The sequence below is a fragment of the Aotus nancymaae genome, unplaced genomic scaffold (genome assembly GCF_030222135.1).
Source record: "Aotus nancymaae isolate 86718 unplaced genomic scaffold, 86718_ANA_hifiasm-v0.15.2.pri h1tg000021l, whole genome shotgun sequence".
Classification (NCBI taxonomy): Eukaryota; Metazoa; Chordata; class Mammalia; order Primates; family Aotidae; genus Aotus; species Aotus nancymaae.
Genome location: NW_026988433.1, coordinates 18,290,811 through 18,315,479, shown reverse-complemented (window position 1 = coordinate 18,315,479; position 24,669 = coordinate 18,290,811). Strand labels below are relative to the sequence as shown.

The 24,669-nt window shown below is 43.2% G+C and overlaps 1 long non-coding RNA gene across 1 annotated transcript; it reads left to right on the top strand.

The window, feature by feature from the left end:
- The first annotated feature begins 8,118 nt into the window (after positions 1-8,118).
- Positions 8,119-9,768, top strand: LOC105728926 (uncharacterized). The gene is made up of 3 exons (XR_001110158.1): positions 8,119-8,180; positions 9,281-9,389; positions 9,703-9,768. It is a non-coding gene; the product is annotated as an uncharacterized LOC105728926 (long non-coding RNA).
- Positions 9,769-24,669: the final 14,901 nt, after the last annotated feature.

Sequence of the window (24,669 nt, the reverse complement as noted above, 5' to 3'; positions counted from 1 at the left end):
AGAGACGGGGTTTCACTGTGTTAGCCAAGATGGTCTTGATCTCCTGACCTTGTGATCTGCCCACCTCAGCCTCCCAAGGTAGCCATTATTGTTATTGTTTTCTTCAAAAATAGAGACAGGTCTTTCTGTGTTGTCCAGGCTGGTCTTGAACTCCTGGCCTTAAGCAATTCTTCTGCTTCGGCCTCGGAAAATACTGGGGTTATACCATGCCTGGACTGAGGTGGGTATTATTAAGCCCATCTTCAAATGGAACAATTGAGGTTCAGAATGGGTAAGATGCTTGTCCAAGGCCACCCAATCAATGTGGGACATAAACATAGCTTCCTCTGGTTTCATGGACAATACTTGTCACCACAACAGTTCACCTGAGCAAGCATGTGGGGACTAGGGGGGTGGAGGTGGCTGGATATGGGTAGGAGAAGGAAAGTAGGGTGGGCTAAAAGTTAGGACAACCGCCTTGGGAGAGGTACCATCAGAACCCCTGAGTGTTCAGAGAAACAGAAAGATACCCCTGTCCATTGAGAGGACACCAAGGGGGAGAAAGGGCTTTAGAGGTTCCTTGGGCATTTCCATAGAATATTTGAGGTTGGGCGCAGTGGCTTACACCTGTAACTCCAGCACTTTGGGAAGCTGAGTGGGTGGATTCCTTGAGCCCAGTAGGTTGAGACCAGCCTGAACCACATGGTAAAACCCTGTGTTTAAAAAAAAAAAAAAAAAAAAAAGCAAAAAACTTTCAAGACTTTTTTTCCCTCCCAGAATGCACCACAAAACAGCGCCATCTTGTTTTGCTTTTGTAGATTTGGGAGTTGTGGAGCTGGGTGTAGAATACGGAAACTTGGGCTCAGTGAGTTCTGGTATCCTCTGTTTTCTCCAGAGAACAAACGAAGCACTGTAGACTTATGTGAATGGATCTGTATTTCTAATGAAGCACCAGGATTTAGGCACCAATTTATTGCTTAGGGATAAAGGTGAGAAAAGGGCAACCTCCCCATCCAGCCACTCAAGGTACTTCAGGTAGTGAGCCACCCAGCCCTGGAAGCATGCAAGCAGAGGATACATTATTCCATGGAAGGATAAGGAGTTGGACTAAATAATATCTGAAGTTATTTTCAATGCCCAATGCCAAGTTTCTGTGACATTAAGGAGTGGTTATACTCAGAGACAATCAACTGTTTAATGCAGCAACCATTATGTCCTCTGAGGCTTAAACAATCAAGAATCTGGCTGGGTGTGGTGGCTCACACCTGTAATCCTAGCTGAGAGTGGATCACCTGAGCCCAGGAGTTCAAGACCAGCCTGGGCAATGTGGTGAAACCCTGTCTCTACTAAAAATACAAAAAATTAGCTGGGTATGCTGGCACATGCCTGTAATCCCAGCTATTTGGGAGGCTGAAGCACAAGACTCCCTTGAACCCGGGAGGTGGAGGTTGCAGTGAGCTGAGACCACACCACTGTGCTCCAGCCTGGGTGACAGAATGAGGCTTTGTCTCAGAAAAACAAATGAAAACCAAACCGAAAACATTAAGAATCACCTGGCAAGCTGTTTTTGTCCCTGAGTCTCAATCATTCCCTCCTTTTTTTGGTCTAGACTCAGGCACAAAGATTAGTATATTCAATCATGATTTACAGACATAGTATAATAGGGTGGTTCTAAGCCTGGATTAAAATCTTGCTGTACCACTCACTAGCTGGTGACTTTGAGCAAGTGACTAAACCTCTCTGAACCGCCACCTTTCCTTCTGTAAGACGAGACTAATAGTGAAACCTACCTCATGGCGTCAGGGTCATGGTTGAGGGAGACGCGCTGTGTAAAGGAAGGATCACGGTGCTCAATGCAGCATAAGAGCTTTATAAATATTAGCTATTATTATTATGGATTCAATAAGATATTAACTGAAGGCCAGTGAAGTGTGAAACCAGAGGAATCACGAGTAATATATAGAAAAGAGAAAGATCTTTCTATTATAAGAAAACCTGATCCTCCTACCTACAAGGACATCCATATAAATGGGAGAAATGCAGAGAAACCGGTACATTCCTCCTCTCAATTTTCAAAAAGTCTTCCCACGAGGTCACGTTTGGATGAAACCCAAGGCTTGGGTGATGTTTGGGCCTTGATTTGATCAGAATCAGCCTTTCTCAACTAGCCTGCACACGCTATTGATATATAACATAGCATTATTTATGACTTGTTGAATACCCACAGTCTGTTCAGCCCTTTACAAGAGATGAAGAAGATAAGTTCTGGGCCCCCGGGGATTTGGGATTTAAGTTACTCAGATTGAAAATGCGCTAGTGAGAAAGGGCTTGGATGCCCGCAGCACGTCAACCCTAAACTCATTTATTCCTCCCATAAAGAAGATGATTACATGAGTGGCTGAGTTTGGATCTTTGCAGAGTTGAACCTTAATATAGAAAAAATAATAACAGCATACACTGTTACAAATTAATTAAAATAGAACTCTTTCTGAACTCTAAACCATGGAGCAGTAAGTCATCTTAAACCATGAAACTAAAGACTTTCCTGACCTCCTTTACAAGTCTTTATTGCTGTTGTTTTATTTTTTTAGATGAAGCCTCACTCTGTCACATGGGCTGGAGTACAATGGTGCAATCTCTGCTTATTGTAACCTCCTCCTCCCAGATTCAAGTGATTCTCCTGCCTCAGCCTCCCGAGTAACTGGGACTACAGGTGTCTATTACCATGCTGGACTAATTTTTGTATTTTTTGTAGAAACAGTATTGCGCCATATTGGCCAGGCTGATCTAGAACTCCTGACCTCAAGAGATCCACCTGCCTTGGCCTCCCGAACTGTTGGGATTACAGGCATAAGCCACCACACTAGGCCACAAGTCTTCAACTTTTAAACTTTACTGTCCAAGTTATTTACTGTATAGATGTGAGTGAGGGAGGAATTTGGCTTTTTAAAGGAGAAAGAAACACAAACGGATGCCATTTTGTCTGGAAGGTTGATGCCTTCAGGATCTCTGTATTCTCCTCTGTCTGGCCATCAATGCCAAAATCTTATTTCTCTTACTATGGCCTTTGCTTAGAAAAATCTTGAAGGTACCTCCATAAAAGAACACTGATTCATCGTCATTCTGTTTCAAGAAAGAGAACAGATCCTGTAGATCCAATTAAATAAGTGTCTGTGTGTTTGTTAGCAATGTGGTGAACTTGGCCCCACGCTGCTCAGTTCTGCCCACAGTTGCAGGGAAATCTGAGGGGTATGAAACACTATGGGGCTTATCTCAAATGGCAGTTTCCCTTCTTGTAGTCAGTCTGACTCCTCACCCAAGAGAGAAACCTAAGAGCCATCCTGGAGTCTTCATCCACCAGTTGTCCTTATATTCATCATGTCATGGCACTCTGTAGCCTAGACAGCCTTCCACCCATCTATGGCTGCCCCTTCCTCTGCACACCCTGGTCTGAGACACCATTCCCTTTAATTAGCTAATTAATTTATGTAGAAATGGGGTCTTGCTATGTTGTCCAGTCTGGTCTTAAACTCCTGGCCTCCAGTGATCCTCCTGCCTTGGCCTCCCAAAGTGCTGGGATTACAGGTCCTTTTATTTAAAAGGCAAGAACATCTTCCTAACTAGTCCTGCCTTTGCTGCTTTATTTTGTGTGAGACTCTGTTTTTAATCACTCATCCATAGTTAATGTCTTATTGTAGTTGAACATAAATGTAGCAAAATGCAAATGTGGGAAGGACATAGCTCCATCACATTTGCACAAAATGAACCCAGCATGTACCCAGCACCCTGAAACACAATACTCCCACAATATTCTTTAGCAGCCCTTCACCCTCCTTCTCAGTCATTACCTTCCCTCACCCAAGGATAACCACCAACTTGACTTCTTACACATGGTTAGAGCTTTACTTGGTTTTGAAGCTTATAGAAAATGCAATCATCCAGTACGTAGAGCCAGTTCTGCTATAATGCTTGTTTTGAAAATGCAAGCTTGTTCTCAGGTGATTGATATATTAGGGAACAATTTGAGCGTAAGGCAAATTTTGCATGTGCTTATGCATAATTTTGTTGTGAGAAACACTAAATAAATGTAGAAAACTGCACCCAGCTGAACTGAGCCACAGAGGAATACACAAAATGCACATTCCTCTAGCATCTACCAACTGCTGCAGTTCACTGCAACTGTCATGAACCACCGTCATCCCCATGTGGTGTTACAACCTCCTGATTTCAGACAACCTCCTGATTTCAGACAACCTCCTACCACTTCCCAAAAACTCACAAGCTGCAACTCTTCCAATGCATATTCCTGCAAGCAAACTTCAGGACTTTTCTAAAATCCCTTATTTATTGTAATATTTATGCATTTAAAAATATTTTTACATATATAAAACTGTGCTATCACTTTTATGATGGTCTTTTTTTTGAGTCAAGGTCTGGTTCTGTCACCCAGGCTGGAGTGCGGTGGTGCAATCTTGGCTCACTGCAAACTCCATCTCCCAGGCTCAAGCCATCCTCTCACTTCAGCCTGCCAAGTAGCTGGAACTACAGGCATGGAACACCATGCCTGGCTATTTTTTTTTTTTTTTTGTAGAGATGGAGTTTTGCCATGCTGTCCAGGCTGGTCTCGAACTCCTGACCTCAACTGATTCACCCACTTTGGTCTCCCAAAGTGCTGGGATTACAGGTATGAACCACCATGCCTGGCCATATTCCTATGTTTTTTTTTAAATGTGTCACCGACAACGTCTTTAGTATTGTCCCCCAATCCCATTTTCCCTCTAAACTCTGTGGCTTTTATTGAGTGAACTTGCATGGCATGGTAATTTTTAGGTCCACGTGCAATGTCATAGCAGAACTTACTGTACTGACATGTCTGGTTTCTTTCTTTCAGCATATCTCATGTTTGTGAAATTAATCTATGTCACTGCACATAATTGTGGACCGAGATTAGGTTACTCTCAATGTTGCATCTCACACCCTGTACGGTATAAGAATAATGCAATTTATTTATCTGTTCTGCTATGGCTAGGCATTTGAATTGTTTCCAGTTTTGGACTTTTTCAAACAGGGTGACTATGGACATTTGTGTTTGGTGAACATAACACTCCCATTCCTCTTAAGTGTATAACTGGGAATAGAAGTATTTGCTGTCAGGAAAGGGGTATGTTCAGCTTTAGCAGAAACTGCTAAACAATTTTCCAAGATGGTTGGACCAATGCATCCTCCCACTAGAAGCTTATGATGTGTCCTGGATTGTTTATTTATTTGCCAACTATGATCTAACAGAAAAATAGTAAATATTTGGTTTTCGCCCCCAGTTCCTGCACACAGCTCCCAAACCCACTGGAGCCTCCCGAGTGAGATGAATGTTTTTGCATGTAAATGTGCTGACTGGCAGATAGGGACACCTGGAGAGCTATAGGATGGAGGCTGGTGACAGAGGGCAAGGCACAATTCAAGGGTTAGAACTTTCAGCTCCACTCCCTGACCCCTAAGGAGGGGAGAGGGGCTGGAGATTGGGCTAATCACCAATGGCTGATGATTTAATCAACAATACCTCTGTAAAAAACTTCTAAATAATGGAGTTCAGAGAGCTTTCATGTTGGTGAACGTGTGGAGGTGTTGCGAGGGTGATTCGTCCAGAGATGGCGTGTGTATTAGTCTGTTCTCATGCTGCTAATTAAGACTTTTTATCGAAACACAACTATGCCCACTCATTTACGTGTTCCCTAATGGTAGAGTTGAGTAGTTGAGACAGAGAATATATGGCCCACAAAACTTAAAAAAAATACTCTCTGGCCCTTTGAAGAAATAACTCAGAGACTGGATAATTTGTAAAAGAAAGGTTTAAGGGACTCACAGTTCCACATGCCTGGGGAGGCCTCACAATCATGGCGGAAGGCAAAGGAGAAACAAAAGCATGTCTTACATGGGAGCAGACAAGAGGGGGTGTGCAGGGAAACTCCCATTTCTAAAACCATCAGATCTCATGAGACTTATTCACTATCACAAGAACAGCAAGGAAAAGACTCGCCCCCATAATTCAATTACCTCCCATCAGATCCCTCCTGTGACACATGGGAATTATGGGACATAGGATTCAAGATGAAATTTGGGTGGGGACAAACCATAGCAGTATACCTTATCCTATGCATCTCTTCCATTTGCATCCCGAGTTGCTCCTGAAGCCATCCTAGCAAAATACTGAATCTGAGGTGGGAGGTTCTGGGAATCTCTGATGTTTAGCCAAGCTGGACAGCAAGACGAATTATCTGGAAACCCAATAGTTGTGACTGGTGTCTCATGTGAGGGCAGTCTTGGGGGACTGAGCTCTTAAATGCATGAAGTCTGACACTAGTTTTGGGTAGTTAGTGACAGAATTGAATTGAATTGCAGGACATCCAGTTGGTATCTGGAGAGCTGGAGATTTAGTCGGTGTGAGGAAAATCCACACACGTTTGGTGTCAGAAGAGTTGAGTTCACCAATGCCTGATGTTATCAGATATTATTTTTTATTTTCGCCATTATAATGAATGTCTCACCTTTACTTTTGGCTCCTCCGATCCCTTCACTCTAAGAGACATAAAGAACTGAAAAAAATGCAGGTCCAATCATGTCACTTCCTTATTAAAAACAGACACTTCATATGCCCTTAGGACATAGTACAGACCATTAAGGAAGTCCTGGCTTCAGCCTCTTCTCCAGCTCATGTTTTGTAACTTTCCTGCTTACTTGTTTTACTCCAAAATACTTAGATTTCTTTAAAATCCTTGAACATGCAACTAGATCTTTGAAATGCTGTTCCTTTTGCCTGGAGCCCTCTGTGTCTGCCCCTGCTCCTTCCTTCATAATGAACTTCAGATCGTCTCTCAGGTCTTGTCCTAAAAGATGACTCTTCAGTAGGATTTTAACTGACCTCTCACACTGGCTTGAACTGAGAGTCGACAAACTATTTTCTGTCAACCCAATTTGGCCAATTGCTTGTTTTTGTTAATAAAGTTTTATCAAAACACATCTATGCCCACTCATTTACATGTTCCCAAATGGCAGAGTTGAGTAGTTGAGACAGAGAATATATAGCCCACAAAACTTAAAAAAAAACAACTCTCTGGCCCTTTGAAGAAAGAGTTTGCCAATCCCCGGGGTTAGATCACCTAGTTTATATGCTCCCTCAGCAACTTGTCCTTTAAAGACCTTCGTGACAGATTCTATTTAATGTCTCTCTTCCTTCCTGGAACTTGGGTTTTATGAAAGTAGGGACTTGCCTTTTTCTCTGCCATAACCGTATCTGGCAAGCATGGTAAACATGCAATAAATTTTTATGAATAAATTAATTATCAATCATTATTCATTCCTAAGGCAGGTATGGCCAGTTACCTTACCAGTATCTTTTCTCTTTTATTTCCTTTAGAAATAGGGCTCAAATTTTTTGTGAGTGCCAATTAAAAAGCATGTTTTTAAGCTTCCCTTGCAGCTAAATTTGTTATGTGACTAAGTTTTGACTACTGATAAATGTATGATGTCTGAAAAGACTGGTTAAGAGAGTTGATTTAAGACTTTTATCCCCTCTTCTCCCTGACGTCTGCACCTACAGGTGCAGTAACATTACGTATACATTACAGGTCCAGTATACATTACGTATACTTTCCAGTATACATAATGGCTGAATACTTATCCAGCAGCCAGCTCACCCTATGCAGTGACCCAAGGGTAAAGGGAAAAGATAGAAAGAGCCTGACTCTCCTCCCTCAAAACTTGATAGAATTGCCCTGTTTTTAATTATCCACTTCAGGGATTCTCTTATGACAGAAAAAGTGAAATCCTGAATGTAAACGTTAAAAGCCATTGTAGTTGGGCTTTAATTTCTAACCAATATGACTGGTTAGAAAGATATCCCTCTCTCTCTTCCCCCCACCCTCCCCAACCCCGCTTGGAATTCTCCCTTTGGTAAGACCAACCCAAACGTGTCCTACCTGTTGTAAAAAATTTTCCAGGCAACTATCTTGGTAGCTCATCTGATACTGCAGTTGAGCTCTGATGTTATAATTCACTTCTGTCCAACAAACTGCTGGTAATTCACCTTCATTTTCTTAATCTCATTTAAGATTCCAGGTTTTGACACCTGGACTCTTCCTGTCTTCTGGAACACCCATAGCTTAAAGAAAACAGTGTTGTCAGCATTTCCAGGAAGGACAACGAAAGTAAGCTCTTCTTCCTTTAATCTTTTTTCCATTTATTTGAGAGAAACTTACTGACCTATATTACGTGCTAGGCACTGTGATAAGTGCAACCTTCAAGGGGCTTAGTTCTAATATCCCAAATGATAAACGACCATTTCTTTTTTAAAAAAAAATCCATGTCTCCAACTATTTATCTATCATCAATTGTCTACTTACCTAGTAATCTGTCAAGATATTGCTTTAGTAAGAGGGCTGTTTCAAAACAATTATACTTGCAACAAAAAAGTGTAAATGACAAGATGACTTAATTCAGGTGTTGACGCACTAGGCTCTGCAAGCCAAATTCAGTCCACTACCTTTTTATAGGTTCAAGAACTAATAATGGTTTTTTTATCTTTTTCTTTTTTTTTTTAAAGACAACCAAAATGTTTAAGATTCAGGGGTACTTTTGTAGGTTTTTTATACAGGTACATTTGTGTCACGGGGGATTGTTGTACAGGTTATTTCATCACCCAGGTACTAAGCATAGTACTTGATAGTTATTTTTCTGATCCTTTCCCTCCTCCCACCCTCCACCCTCAGGCAGTCCCGTGTCTGTTGTTCCCCTCTTTGTGTCTATATGTTCTTACCTGGCTCCCACTTAGTTTGGTTTTCTGTTCCTGTATCGGTTTGCTAAGGATAATGGCCTCCAGCTCCATCCATGTTCCTGCAAAGAACACTATTTCACTCTTTTTAAGGGCTGCATAGTATTCCATGTGTATATGTACCACATTTTCTTTATCCTGTCTACCACTGACGGGCATTTAGACTGAATCCATGTTTTTGCTGTTGTGAATAGTGTTGCAGTGAACATAACATATGCTTGTATCTTTATGGGGTTTTTCCCTTTTTAAATACTTGGAAAAAAAAATTAAACAGAAAATTATATTTTGTGACACACGAAAATTGTAGGAAATTTGAATTTGGTGCCCATAAATAAAGTTTTATTAGAACACAGTCATGGCCACTCATTTACATGTCATCTATGACCACTTTTGTTCTACAATGGCAGAGTTGAGTAGTTATGACAGAGACCACAGGGCTCACAAAATCTAAACTTTTTGTTATCTGGCCTTTTACAGGAATAATTTGGTGATCCTGAATTTAATGGAATCTCTCCTCACCCCCACCCCAGATTGGGTGGGCAAAAAAAAATCACAAGGTTGAGCAAAGACACTGAGACACCTGCTGGTAAGGATCTCTCAGAGTGAATAGGTATTTTCTCCATTATTTAATGTCCCACTTTCAACTTAAAACCCACTAAGAAATAACTCAATGAGATCATCACTTCTGGAAACCTTACCTGGAAAAAGTCAAGTGATCTCCAAGATGAGATGTGATTTTCTCATTGGAGAGGAGAAGTGGCCCCAGGAACACTATAGCTCAAGGACATACCTGTTTTCCATCCTACTTTCCAATGATTCAAGTAGCTCAGGTAAACCTTTGGCTTCACCAAGGTTGATGAGTTCAACAACAAAGGGAATATCTTATTGCTCAACTCCAGGTGTGGGGAAATGGAGGAAACCCAGGCTCTTGTTCAGCCCGAGTTGCACACGCTCCTACGGTGGCCCCAGTGGACGAGTGTTGCAAGCACAGCAGGTATTTGCAAAGTCAAAGTCCCTGATCATAGCCTTGTTCCAAAGGAACTCGGTGTTTTTCTCTGTAATTGAAGTTAATTTGATTTATATTTACCCTCTGAGGTCAAGGAAACCTGGATCTAACATCAATCCGTCTGTTCTTCCCCTAAGTGTTTTCTAATCCCTCTTCAGTGACATAAATTGTCCACAGTTTCTCCATCCTCCTCTCGTCTTTATTTCGTTCCTGCCACTGAGCTAACGCTGAGCAAATCTTCACAAGCATATGACACTTTCGATCATCAGATCTGCCTAAGTGAAGTCAGCCAAATTCTTCTACTTTTATGGCTTTCAATATTGTCATTGTCATCATTTTGATAATCATGCACTAGTAAACACTAGCACATATTTTTGAAAATATTTTTTTTTTTTGCCTAAGATCTGCTAATATAAATGAATGATCTGTCTTAATGAATTAATTAGTTTGGGATGACCAGTGCATATATCAATAAAGAGAGAACAGGGAAGGGGACGATTTAAGAGAATGGTGGAGCAAGACACATTTTACTATTTATTAAAATGGAGTTCTGAGTCCAGGGTTAAACATAAATATTATACAATATGTGAATTAATTCTCCCTAGAAAAGATTTAAACAATAATGAAACATATTGAATAACACGGACAGAGATCTCCCTTCCGTCCTTGTCTCCACTTCCTCTTCTTTCATGTCAACAGTTGGGTGAGTATCTTTGAGCTCTTGTTTCTGGGATAAATGTTTCCGTAGATTGCTTTCTTATTTTTGCCATGGAAAACAATACTGCTACGTACCTATTCTAAATATGCGAGTAGTTTTGCAGGATGATTCCCAGAGGAAGGTAACACTGAGTCAAAAGATAATATGTTTTACCTTTTGATGGAGAACTGCCAATTTGCTTTCCAGAAAGATGTTTCTAATGGAAACATCTAATAATTGAGTACCATGCTCAGTACCTGGGTGATGAGGCCAGCCATACTCTAAACCTCAGCATCCAGCAATATACCCATGAAACAAACTTACAAATGCACCCCCTGATTCTGAAATATGAGTTGAAATTATAAAACAAACAAACAAAAAGAAATATCCAATAGTGGTTGTCAGGGGCATGGAAGTACCTATTTGACTTGTTTAACTGCATCTTCTCCAATACTGAATGTTTTTTTCCACAGTCTCACTCTGTTACCCAGTCTGCAGTGGTGCAATCTCACCTCACTGCAACTTCAGCCTCCTGGGTTCAAGTGCCTCAGCCTCTAGAGTAGCTGGGATTACAGGCATGTACCATGTACCGCCAGGCCCAACTAATTTTTGCATATATTTTTAGTAGAGACAGGGTTTCACCATAATGCCCAGGCTGGTCTCCAACTCCTGGCCTTGGCCTCTCAAGTGCTGGGATTACAGGCGTAAACCACTGTGCCTGGCCCTGAATGTTATTAATTAAAAAAAAAATTTACCCCTTAGGCAAAGAAGGATAGCTCGTTATTATAACATTATTTTTAAAAGTCAGGTATACTGAAACATATACAATAAAATTTACTCTTTTAAGGATACAGTTTGATATATTTGATATGTATTCATCACTGCAATCAAGAAATAGAACAATCCTGTTACCCAAACATGTTCTTTTGTGCTTCTCTGTAATAAATTCCCTCTTCTCACTTCTAGCCCCTGAGTCCCACTGATATGTTTTCTGTTCTTGTAGATTTAGCTTTCTCAGGATGTAATATAAATGGAAATTATATATAGTCTTTGATGTCTGGCTTTTTTCACTTAATACAATAAATACTTTGAGATTCGTCCTCATTTTTCTAGGTGCCAACGCTTTATTTCTTTTCATTGCTGTGTAGTATTCCATTATATGCATAATTTTTTTAAGTTCACTCATAAGTTGATAGACATTTGGGTTGTTTAAATAGTTTGGATTATTGTAAATAATTATGCTATAAATATTCATTTTTAGGACTTTGTGTGAACATATGTTTTCATCTCTTCTGGGTAAATATCTAGGAATGAAATTTCTGTCTTATATTTGTTAGTAAATAGTTAACTTTATAAAAACTGGAAACCGTTTTCTAAAGTGGCTGCACCATTTTGCACCTTAACTGTATTGGTTTGCTAGGGCTGCCATAACAAAATACCCAGATTGAGTGGCTTAAATAGCAGAAATTAATTTTCTCTCGATTCTGGAGGCTGGAAGTCTGAGATCAAGGTATTGGCAGGGTTGGTTTCTCCTGAAACCTCTGTCTGTGGTTTGTGATTGGCTGCCTCTTCCAATGTCTTCCCATCACCTTATTTATCTCTGTGCATGTCTGCATCCAGATATTCTATTTTTTGAGGACACCGGGCATATTGGATTAGGGTCCATCCATCCTAATGACCTCATTTCAACATGATTACCTCTTTAAAAACCCTATCTTCAAATACAGTCACCTTCTCAGGTATTAGGGTTTAGGACTGCAACATACTAAGGTAGTGTGGACACAATTCAGCCCTTAACACCCATCATTAAGGTATGGGGGCTTCAATCATTCCACATCCTTGCCCACACTTGGGATTGTCAGTCTTTAATTTTAGCCATTCTAGTAGCATGTAGAACTCACTGTTGCTTTAATGAGTTAAAGCAACTTTTTTCTTCTTGAGCAAAGAATAGCCTTGGTGTCTGTGAGTTAGCTCGGTCCTGTTGCTGAGAAGACCAGGGTCATTGTTGTATCCCCTTAGGAACCAATCCATGTGGTAGTCAGTCCAAAAACGTGTGTTATTGTTTCGAGTCCAAGAAAGTATGGATGGTTCAGTGTAAACCTTCCACTGCTTCTTGCAAAATGACGTCCATCTGACTGATGGTTTGAGGTCTTCACATGTTCTTGGAATGAATGAGAATTGTAAGAGCACTTGAAGTCAGATACAGCCAACACTTGGGGCAGGCTGATGGTTTCAGCTTTCTCAGGAGAACACTAAAATGGTCAGTCTGGCTAATGGGGGACTCTGGAAAAAGAGAATTAGATAAAATGGGGGAAAGATTTATGATATGAATGAGAGATGCTTTATGTTGGGGAGGATCAGGGTAACTCATCAACTCATTGGATTTGATGATCAAGTTTGCTTAACCCAACCCAAGTCTCATTCAAAATAAAACTAGATATTATCCTGGGACACAATCAAGCAGAATGAACTGACAAATGACATGCCTCTTAAGAATTACCCTCCCAAGTAGTTGGGTATATAGATATAAATATGGATACAGACATATATATTTATAGATACCTTTTGCAATGCAATTGATTCTTTTCTGTTTTCAGTAGATGCTTCCATTTCAGACCCTCAAAGCATAAAAATTTAGATCCATTCCTTTTTCTTTCCATTTTCCTTTTTCCCTCCCCCAGCCGCCCCCAAACTCAGGCACACAAAAGCCACCCTGATAGATGTAGAGTGATATTACAATTGATTGGCCTGCCACTGATGGTGCGTATGTGTTTTGTCGTTAGTGGGGAGGCTGAAAGGGGGGCCGGATAATAGAATGATTTGGCCTACAAGACAGCTCCTCCTTGATGAACAATCAGACACAAATGTCAATAACAATTGGATTGTCTGTAAGCTACAGTCACTTAGGGCTCCCAGAGCCTGTCCACAGAGCCTGGATTGAAACCCTCAGCCTTGTGAACTCCAAATCAGGTTTGGCATTGGGAATGAAAAGCCATCAGCAGTAATAGTATTACAAGGCTGTTGGTCGAAGAAGTGCAAAGGGCTCTGAATAATGCTCGGGCTCCTGTGTGTTACAGGGTAGAGAAAGATTTCACGGAAGTGGGGAGATGAGAGGGAAAACAAGGTAGGGGCTGGTGAGCTCTGAGGGGCACCTATAGTGCTACAGGCATGGAGCTGGAGCTTGCCTGCTCTTGTGTTTGGAAACTGGTAAGGCCGCAGTTGGATCAGGAGGCTGGGACACCTACACATGTCATCTCCATGTAGCTACTTGGCTTCCTTACAAGATGATGGCTAGGTTCCAATGGTGATCATCCCAAGACAGAAGTGAGAAGAAAGCCAGGTGGAAGAAATATTGCCTTTTATGACTTTGCCTGGAGGTCACAGAGAGTCACTTTTACTCTTTCTGCTCATCAAGGAAGTCACACAATTCTGCTCAGTTTCAAGGAGGGTGGAAATACACTCCATTGCTTGATGGACTGGCGACATTATGGAACTGGCAATATCGTTGTGACTATTTTTGGAAAGATCCCGTGTACCACAGTTAATAGACATGCAACTCTTTGTAGCTGGCACTCAGGAAGTAAGTATGATTGCTTTGCTGTTCATGTTCTTCTTGCCACCAGACATTGCAGAGTGTCGGTAGCTAGAGATGGTTTAATCCTCTGCTACTGTGCACTGTGGAAGACCCAGGGGGATGGTGCAAGTGTTTGTTGAATGATTAATGAGTGATTTTTAATGCTTTAATTTCGAAGCTCTCAAAATTGACTGCCGATCGAAAGTGCTGAGAAGGTTGGTTTAAAATATTCCGAAATTTAACCTCTAACCTACCGAATACCCCAGCATGAGGCCTGCGGATAAGCATTTCTAATGACCTCCTCCATTAGCTCAGATGCAGCCAGTGTGGGGACCAGTATTTACAAACCATTGGTTTAAGTCAAGGGAATCCACAATTTTTAACAAGAAAGAACTGGCCCGTTTTACAGATGGGCAAACTGAGACCTGCGGGAACAGAGAGACTTGCCCAAAGGCACATAGTGAGTTAGAGTACATTCTGATAAGACACAAATACAAGAACTCCAGACACTCTAGCTAGCAGGTGAGTAATACTGTTGTGGGGTTAGTGATATTTTGTGGTTAGTGATTTGGTGGAGGTGGAGAGAAAGTTCTTTGGGGTCCTTTAAGTTCAGCAATTCTCAAATTTTTTTTACTTCCCTTACTTTTTTTTCTTTTGCCACATTTGAGTAGGATTTGTAATAAATACACCTTTTTTTTAAAAAGTGGACTCACTTTTTACCATAAGTAGATTTTTCCTCTTCCTCAGTCATAAGAGCTGCAAAAGGATAGTGTGTGATCACTGAGTCCCATGCCGACTCTACCACATACAGCAATGTACACGTGTAGCCAGTTGAATTCAGAAAAGGTTAGCCTGACGAACAGCTACAGTCGTCTCCCGCACAGGGTATGGTTAAGCATCTCAGGCGACTCATTTGCAGGTCCAGTGCAAAATGAAAATGTGGAGCTTTTTGCTCAAAAATTATTAAGAATTTTAAGACAGCAACAGCAGAGCGTTTAGCCATGTGGTGGGCTCTTCTATATGCAGGGCCCCGTGCAACCATGCAAGTCCCATGCCCAGGAATTCAGCACCAGCTGTCTTTGGGAAGGCACTGTTTTAAACAAAACCGATTAGCCTGCTCAGCCCAGGTTCCTGGGCCAGAGAAAGAGGGGGCCCTGCCGTCTATGCACACTCAAGAGGTGGCCAGGAATTGAAAGGCTGGATGTCAGCCAGGCGCAGTGCCTCATGCCTGTAATACCAGCACTTTGGGATGCCAAGGTGGGTGGATCACCTGAGGTTTGAGACCAGCCTGGGCAACATGGTGAAACTCCCATCTCAACTGAAAATACAAAAATTAGCCAATGGTGGATGGTTCCTGTAATCTCAGTTTACTCAGGAGGCTGAGGCAGGAGAATTCCTTGAACCCGTGAGGTGGAGGTTATAGTGAGCTGAGATTGTGCCAATGCACCCCAGCCTGGGTGATAGAGTGAGACTCCATCTGGAAAAAAAAAAAAAAAAGGAAAAAAAAGACAAAATGAAAGGCTGTGGGCTCTTCATGCAGCTGAACGAAAATATGGTCTTGCTAAACTTCTGGTCCAGGAATTCTGAATCCTAAAGAGCCAAGAGCTGTACCCAAGAGGCAGTTTTCATGGAGGCACCAGGAAGAACAGAAGAAAGGGATATTCTCCAAAGTGGAAGTGAGGGTCCTGCTCTTGTCTGCGTGCCTGTCTGGTGATGAGTTCTCTGTAGTTAATACTTGTGTGCTGGGATAAATATTTTCCTTCCATTGTTACGGAAGAGGGAAGGAGCAAGAGAAATGGAAGAACAGAGGGACTGGGAGAGGCGAGAGAGAAAGGATGGATCCAAAAAACAAGAAAAGAAAAATGTTAATGTAGATTTATAGAAGCCTCAAATAGTTTCAACTTCCTTTCCGGCCTGGCTGTCTTGTTACCTTCAGGTGGCTGCCAATATCTGTGAAAAACTCCGGGCGCCTGGCTTTACAGGGTCAAAATGCAGAGCATATGTCGTGCTTCGAGCAGAGCCAGGGGATTGCGTTCCTTGGGTTTTGCGTCCTAGGACATCAGCAGCAATTTTAGAAGCGTTGCTATTTCAACTGGGTTGGTCTTTCACACACATTTTCACATGGAGACAGGCAAGCTGAAATACCCTTTGCAGGGCCTGCTCTCCCTCAGCAAAGCTGTGAGGTCGGCAACAATTGTTTCTGCTGCTTGGAATGAAACCAGTTAAAGCCGTTTTCAATTCACCGTGGAGAGATTCTGCAGGAACATAGTTATGTTTTGTTGTAAGCGGCATTAGCTCTCACAAAAATCTTTGTCTCGACTTTTTTTTTTGGTTTTGCTTTGTCTTGTTTTATCTTGCTGTCCGACCATTTGAGCTGAAACAAATAAATAAGTACAACTTCTATTTAATGAGGATTCAAGCTATGTAGCCCCAGAGGAAGGAAGTGGGACTTTTAAAATAAAGAACGTCATCTATTCTCTGCCACAGACCGGAACGTCGTGGTGTCTCAGGACCAGCCCAAGCACTTTGGAGCACTGATTTAATTCCAACCCCAGCAGTAGGAGGTATGTATGTTATTTTCCATTTATAGGAGCTGAAACTGAGGTTCCGATGGCTGAAGTGACTTGCCCAATTTGCACAACTGGTAGGTGCTGCCACTGAGATTCAAATTCATACTATGCCAATTCTCAAGCCCTGTAATCAAGCAGGGACGCTTTCCTTTCTTCAGCTGTGACATGTTACTGTCATTCAGTAACTCATTCCTTCAACAAAATATTAAAATATTATTGAGCACCTACTAGATGCTAGATGCTGTCTTGGGCATTACTGATATAACAGTTCTTTTTTCGTGAGATGGAGTTTTGCTCTTTTTGCCCAGGCTGGAGTGCAATGGCGCATTCTTGGCTCACTGCAATCTCTGCCTCTTAGGTTCAAGCGATTCTCCTGCCTCAGCCTCCTGAGTAGTTGGGATTACAGGCATGTGCCACCATGCCTGCCTAATTTTGTATTTTTAATAGAGACGGGGTTTCTCTACGTTGGTCAGGCTGGTCTTGAACTCCCAACCTCAGGTGATCCACCCACCTCAGCCTCCCAAAGTGCTGGGAATACAGACGTGAGCCACTACGCCCAGCCTGATGTAACAGTTCTTTCATTGCTGCATTCTATAACCCTGACTTTTCTTTTTCCTCTTCATTCATAACCTTTATTTTTTTATTTTTTGAGTCAGGGTCTTGCTCTGTCACTAGGCTGGAGTGCAATGGTGCCATCACGGCTCACGGCAGCCTTGACTTCCGGGACTCAAGCAATCCTTCCACCTCATTTTTTCATTTTTTGTAGAGATGAGGTCTCACTATGTTGCCTAGGATGGTCTCGAACTTCCGGCCTCAAGTGATCCTTCTGTCTTGGCATCCCAAAGTGCTCAGATTATAGGCGCCTCCTCTCCATTCAAAAATCACCCTGCAAAGCTCAGTTGGCAATGAATCCCTCCCTGCCTTTGTCTGTGGGAGCAGTTACCTACTGGACTTGGCTTGTGTGTTGACTTGCCTATCCTCTCCATCAAAAGGTGAACTCCAGGAGGACAAGAGGCTGCATCAGGAACCACCGGTGTTTTGCTTCCCCAGTGCCAGCTTTTTGGCTTTGTCTTGTTTTGTCTTTCTCTCCAAGCATTGAGCTGAAACAAGCAAATAAGTAAAACTTGGACTTCATGAAGATTCACGCCCTATAGCCCCATAGGAAGGAACTGGGACTTTAAAAATAAAGAACATCATCTATCCTCTGCCATAGACAGGACTGTTTCTTCTAGAAACATCTTTATCCATTTCCTTTTGGAAACTGCTTCTCTTCTAAGCGTGGAGCTTCCACAGGAACGGCCAATCACAGCATTCCACCTCTGACCACACTGATTGGTCCAGGCCTGAGCATATGACTCAGTCTTGCCCAATCAAATTTCTTCCCTGGGATTTTTCTAAGGGTCTTGGTGGAGAAGAGTGTTGTCCCTGCAGGTGTAGCCTCCATTCTGGCTTCCTGGTGGCATCTGGCCTGAGGGAATTAAAGGAACCCAAAAGGAGAAGTGGGGATGACAGAAACAAGAGACAGGGACTGGCTGGGTCTGAGACTTGATTATAGGCATCCCTAAGGTCAGTTTCACCTCTGTCTTTTCTATGGCCTGACAGAGCAGTTGCTATTTCTCCCCATCTCTGTGTTTGATTAGTTTTAGTTAGAATTGTCTTTCTGTCGCTTACACCCAAAGAATCCTAACTAGCACATTCTGGGTAACCATGATGACAAACACATGAGAAAAGCTGGAGTAGTGTGCTAAAGCCATTTACATCTGCAGGTGTGAGGTATCAGGGCACAGACTTGGGCGGGAGGGACAAGGGTGGTGGTGGTGGCCCCACTGCTGGTGGCACTCTTGGGGTTGCATGTCACTGTGGTTAAGAGCCTGTGCTTTGAGAGACTAACAGTCTTAGGTTCAAATCCCAGTTCTTGTCCCAGACTAATTGTATAATAATAGGCAAGTCACTTAACCTCCCTAAGGCTTTATTGTTTTTCTTTTTGTTTGTGTTTTGAGATGGAGTGTCGCTCTGTTGTCCAGGCTGGAGTGCAGTGGCGCGATCTCAGCTCACCACAGCCTCCACCTCCTGGGTTCAAGCGATCCTCTTGCCTTAGCCTCCCAAGTAGCAGGGATTACAGGCATCCACCACCACGCCTGGTTAGTTTTTTCATTTTTAGTAGAGATGGGGTTTTGCCATGTTGGCCAGGCTGGTCTTGAACTCCTGACCTCAGGTCATCTGCCCACCTCGGCCTCCCAAAGTGCTGGGATTATAGACGTGAGCCACCATGCCCCGCCTCTGAGCCCCTTATTGATACTACTGAGAGAAACAGGAAGGGCACTGCAGGATATCATGTTAATGGGCCAAAATTCCTGGAGCTACAAAGTATTTAGAAAGGCCCCCACATTTTCCTTTGTCACCTGTTACCTGTCACTTCACATGTTTCCAGCAACATTGATTGAAAGCATTTCCCGTTTGTGAGGCATCCAGGACACAGAGTTGAGTCGAATAGCCATCCTTCCTGCTCCTTTTGCTTGCACATTGTGGTGGGCAGACATATAAATAAGCCACTACAAAATGGTCCTTAGAGAGAAGACGTTTGGGGTGCTGTGGGTGCAGGAATCTCATCCAGAACTGAGAGTCAAGGAAGGCTTCCTAGGGAAAGTGATCTAGAAATTGAGACATGAATACTGAGTAGAAATAGGCCAGGCAGAAGATAAGAGGTGCTCCCGGTAGGGAACCCAGCATAGGCAAAGGCTTAGAAGTGAGAGTGAAGAGGGCTCCTTTTAGGAAAGTGACAATCAATTGAACCTGGCTAGAATAGAGGGCAGGGATGGGTCTGGACAGGAAAGTGGAACAGATTATGTCAGATCTGGGATTTCATGTCCAGACATCAGGACTTCATCTTTAGGGGCATGGGTACCTTTGAAGAATTTTTTTTTTTTTTTGAGACGGAGTCTTGCTCTGTCTCCCAGGTTGGAGTGCAGTGGCACGATCTCAGCTCACTGCAACCTCCGCCTCCTGGGTTCAAGCGATTCTTCTGCCTCAGCCTCCCAAGTAGCTGGGATTACAGGTGCCTCCCACTGTGCCCAGCTAATTTTTGTAGTTTTAGTAAAGATGGGGTTTAGCTATGTTGGCCAGACTGAACTCCTGACCTCAGGTGATCTACCCACTTCAGCCTCCCAAAGTGCTGGGATTATAGGCGTGAGCCACCAAGCCCAGCCGCCTTTGAAGGCTTTGTAGAAGTTGGAGGAGAGAAGGAATCAGATTCAAATTCTGGATCCAACACAGAAGATGCTTGCAAATTTCAACTTCCCATTTTCCAGATGGAAAAACCGAATTCCTGAGAAGAAAACTGTTTTGCCCAGTGCTACAGAGCTGGTGAGCAAGGAAGCTGGCATCAGAGCCTGGGTCTTCAGATCTCAAACTAGCATTTTGTTTTTTTCTGCCCCTGGAGTTCTCCCGCTCTCAGCCCCCACCTGGGCCAAATCCGGCCCCTGGCAGCTCCTCTGAACTCGGGAAGAGCTCTGATTCCTCACGTACACAGCCACGCTGTCTCAGGAAGCTTGCAATAAATTTTTTTTCAGGCAACGCCTTGCTCCCATCCCTGCAAAACAATGTATTTATTATTACTAAGCCTTTTCCATCTTTGAGGAGAAAATGCATACCACATGACTCCCCAAAGCTGAGCGGTCCCGGTTTACAAATACAGTACGTTAATAGCTTTGTAAACATTTATTCAGGATGACAGCTGAGGGAAACATGTGGCATTAATTAGAGGGCTCAGCAACATGGCCTATTAAGAGGAAGGTTAAATCTGAATTAGTTGGCTTTGCTGAGACAAGAGGCACTGGGGAGCAGAACTCCACTCTAATATGTTCTGACTCTGTTGACGTGGGGTGTGCTGGGGTGCGCGGGGGTCTCAGCTCTTAGGGAGGAAGCCTATGTCTTGGCAAGATGGCTGCTGAGTCCTTGGGCTGCAAAATGGTCAGGGCTGGCTTCCCAGAGGTCTCTTCCCTGAGTTCTTCAAGCCACAGGACGCCCTGAACTTGTAGTCCATCTTGCGCAGCAAGAGAACAGGTCTGGCAGAATCAGCTCCTGAGGCCCGGAGGGTTGTTCGGGGAGCAGCTCCCTGGGGTAGGAGTTGCTGCTCCCTCTGGATTGCGGTTCCTCCTCTTTGGGCTTTCCTAGCTTCCTGGGTTTCCCTATCACACGCTGGGCAGTTTGCATTGTCTCTGCCTTTGGGTACCCATGAGTGTCCCCAGTTGATGGAGGAGCCGCCACAGAGGAAAACAGATTCCCTGTTTCCTCCACATTCAATAAGGTTTGGCTTACAGTAGATGCTTGTAGGACTGTTTATTCTTGGCCTCATGTTCTTCAAGGGTCTCAAATTGAGACGTTTGAGGTTCTCTCCAAAGAGTCACACATCCACACACAGAAATGTCCCAAAAGCAGGGGAAGGAGGTGACATTTATCACACAACTCCAAACATGCATTTCATAGTGGGAGTACATCCCATATAGAGAGTTATACATAAACGTCCTTTGATTCTTTTCATAAATCTTTAATTACCTCTCTCTCTGTCCCTTTTTTTTTTTCTGAGATGGAGTCTCACTCTGTTGCTCAGGCTGGAGTGCGGTGGCACAATCTTGGCTCACAACAACCAACTTCGGCTTGCGTGGTTCATGCGATTCTCCTGCCTCAGCTTCCCAAGTGGCTGGGATTACAGCAGCCCACTGCCATGCTTGGCTGATTTTTGTATTTTTAGTAGAGACAGTGTTTTCCATGTTAGCCAGGCTGGTCTCACACTCCTGGCCTCAAGTGATCTGCCCGCCTTGGCCTCCCAAAGTGCTGGGATTACAGGTGTGAGCACCACGCCCGCTGCACCCTGGTTTTTATGTGGTCTCGTTTCAACCTTTCTTCATCTGTGAATATTCTCAGTAGCCTCTAAATACAGAAGGGACTCTCTTAACTTCTGAGAACCTGGCTGGTGGTCTGGGAATACATGTTGAATGGATGCATGAAAGAACGAGTGACCCTGGGAAGTCATGTGGCTTCTCTGGGGCTCAGTTTTCTCATCTGCATAATGGGATAATGGGCAGGGAAGGAGGGCTGGCCAGATGGGGGTTGAGGATGCAGTGACCTGCAGCACAGTGCACCGCTCCGGCTTCCACTCTGCAGGCTCTGCCTGAATGATGCTCTGATCCCTCTCTCCTGCTGCCACTCTCTTTGTTCCTCTCCTCTGGACTTCCTGATTGAGCCACCCTCCTTTCTTCTCTCATTGCTCAGATCAAACCCTCACTTGGCATCTAATGTGGATGGGATGATCTAGAGAACAGATTCAAGCTTCCTCCCTTTCGGCACTATCTTTAAACACCTCCTTCCCCCATTCTCTTCTCCACTCACTGTGCAGGCAACAGAAGCTCAAAGACACGTTTTTAATTAGTGGCTTTCAAACGTTGTTTTCCTTCAAACAAACGAAATTGTAATGCAATATCTAAAATAGACAAAGTAGGGGATGAAGTGTGTGTGTGGGGTGTGAGGTAGGGATAGAGGGCCTTTCCCTCCCTCTCCGGAATCAGAAGCTTTTGCAAAGCCTTGATCTAACTCCTGATTGAATGGATGGAGAACCTGCTGCCTAGCAGGGACAGTGCCTTGCCTAGTTGGGAATGGCTGGGGCTACAAGCTGGTTCTTCCCACTCTTCCTTGTTCAAGAGTCCAGAAGTTTGAAAGTGCCTCAGTAGTAACTCTGGCCACAAAGAATTCCTACTCATTAGATTGGAGGTAGGAGTATAGAGGTTATGAGAGAATGTCCAGGAGTTAGACTCCCTGGCTTCCAATCCTGGCCTTCCTACTTAGGAACTGTGTGACTCTGAGCAAGTTGCCTTGACTCTCTGTGCCTCAGTTTTCTTATTGCCCAAAAGCAGATAATAACAGCCACCTTACTGGGTTGTGGTGAGGGTCACATGAGACAGGACACATATTTAGCACTAGAACCTGATACTCAGAGAGGGCATTGTTTGCAAGGTGTTCAACTTGTTATCTCATTTTCAACTTATCTCATTTTTTAGTGATGTCTTACATGACATGTAATTAAATTACACGACATTTATGAATACAACTGGCATCAATAAGTTTGGGAACGAAGAAAAGTAACTGCTGGTGATCATACAGCTCTGCTGGTGGGGGTTTGTTTGAATGAGATTCCACTGAGGAGTCTCCCAGCTCAAGTATCCCAGGGGTGTTAGTAACTATTGATAGACAGTTGATCCTGGGACAATGTGGGAGGTTGAGGTGCTCCCTTAACCCACCCCTCTTGTACAGTTAAAAATTCGCATATAACTTTTGCCCCCCCCAAATTTAACTACTAAAGCCTACTATTGACTGGAAGCCTTACCAATGACATAGTCAATGGTCTTGTTTTTAAAAAGATTTTACATATAATATACTGTATTATATATTTTATATGCTGTATTATATATGTATTATATGCCATGTTAAATATGTATCATATACTGTATTCTTTTTTTTTTTGAAACAGAGTCTTACTCTGTTGTCCAGGCTGGAGTGCAGTGGCATGATCTCGGCTCACTGCAAACTCCACCTCCCGGGTTCAAGCGTCTCTCCTGCCTCAGCCTCCTGAGTAGCTGGGATGACAGGCGTGCACCACCACACCTGGCTAATTTTTGTATTTTTAGTACAGAAGGGGTTTCAGCATCTTGGCCAGGCTGGTCTTGAACTCCTGACCTTGTGATCCACCCATCTTAGCCTCCCACAGTGCTGGGATTACAGGCGTGAGCCACTGTGCCTGGTCTGTATACTGTATTCTTATAATAATATATAAATAATTATATATTATTTCTTCTAACAGTAAGAAAGGTAAATAAAAGAAGGTGGCCAGGCACGGTGGCTCAAGCCTGTAATCCCAGTACTTTAGGAGGCCAAGGCGGGCAGATCACGAGGTCAAGAGATTGAGACCATACTGGCCAACATGGTGAAACCCCATCTCTACTAAAAATACAAAAATTAGCTGGGCATGGTGGCCTGCACCTGTAGTCCCAGCTACTCAGGAGGCTGAGGCAGGAGAATTGCTTGAATCCAGGAGGCGGAGGTTGCAGTGAGCTGAGATTGCACCACTGCACTCCAGCCTGGTGCCTGGTGACAGAGTTAGACTCTGTCTCAAAAAAAAAAAAAAGAAAAGTAAAGAAAATAAAATGTTATTAAAAAAACTATAAGGAAAAGAAAATATATTTATGGTTCATTAATTGGAAGTGGATCTTCATCTTCATGGTCTTTGAGTAGGCTGAGGAGGAGGAGAAAGGGGAAGGGTTGGTCTTGCTGTCTCAGGGGTGGCAGAGGCAGAAAATAAGGTATAAGCAGCCTCGTGCAATTCAAACTCAGTTGTTCAAGGGTCAACTGTAATCCATGGAGGGAAATCTGGTGAGTAGGTTAAGAGGAGGTTGGTTAAGAGAATGTCAATAGCATTGTGACCCCAATTTTACAGATGAGGAAACCAAGATATAGAGAGGGGGCAGTAACTTGCTCAAATTCACATAATCAGTTGGCTGTGATCCTGAGGGGCCCTGCACCCCATGTACTCCTCTTGAGAATTCACAAGACACATCAACACATAAAAGGCCCTGTGGTGTCCTGTTTGATTTTGCCAATTTGAGCTCTAACTTATTTAATTATGACTCCTCTTTTCCCTTTAAAAATATATAAAACCGGCTGGATGTGGTGACTTATGCCTGTAATCCCAGCACTTCGGGAGGCTGAGGCAGGAGGATCACTTGAGGCCAGGAGTTTGAGACCAGCCTGAACAACATGGCAAAAACCTGTCTCTACTGCAAATACAAAAATTAGCCAGTTGTGGTGGTGTGCATTTGTAGTTCCAGGTACTTGGGAGGCTGAGGTGTGAGGATCGCTTGAACCCAGGAGGTGGAGGTTGCAGTGAGCTCAGATCATGCACTGCACTCCAGCCTGGGAGAAAAAGTGAGACTCTGTCTCAAAAAACCCCCCAAAAACCATATATATGTG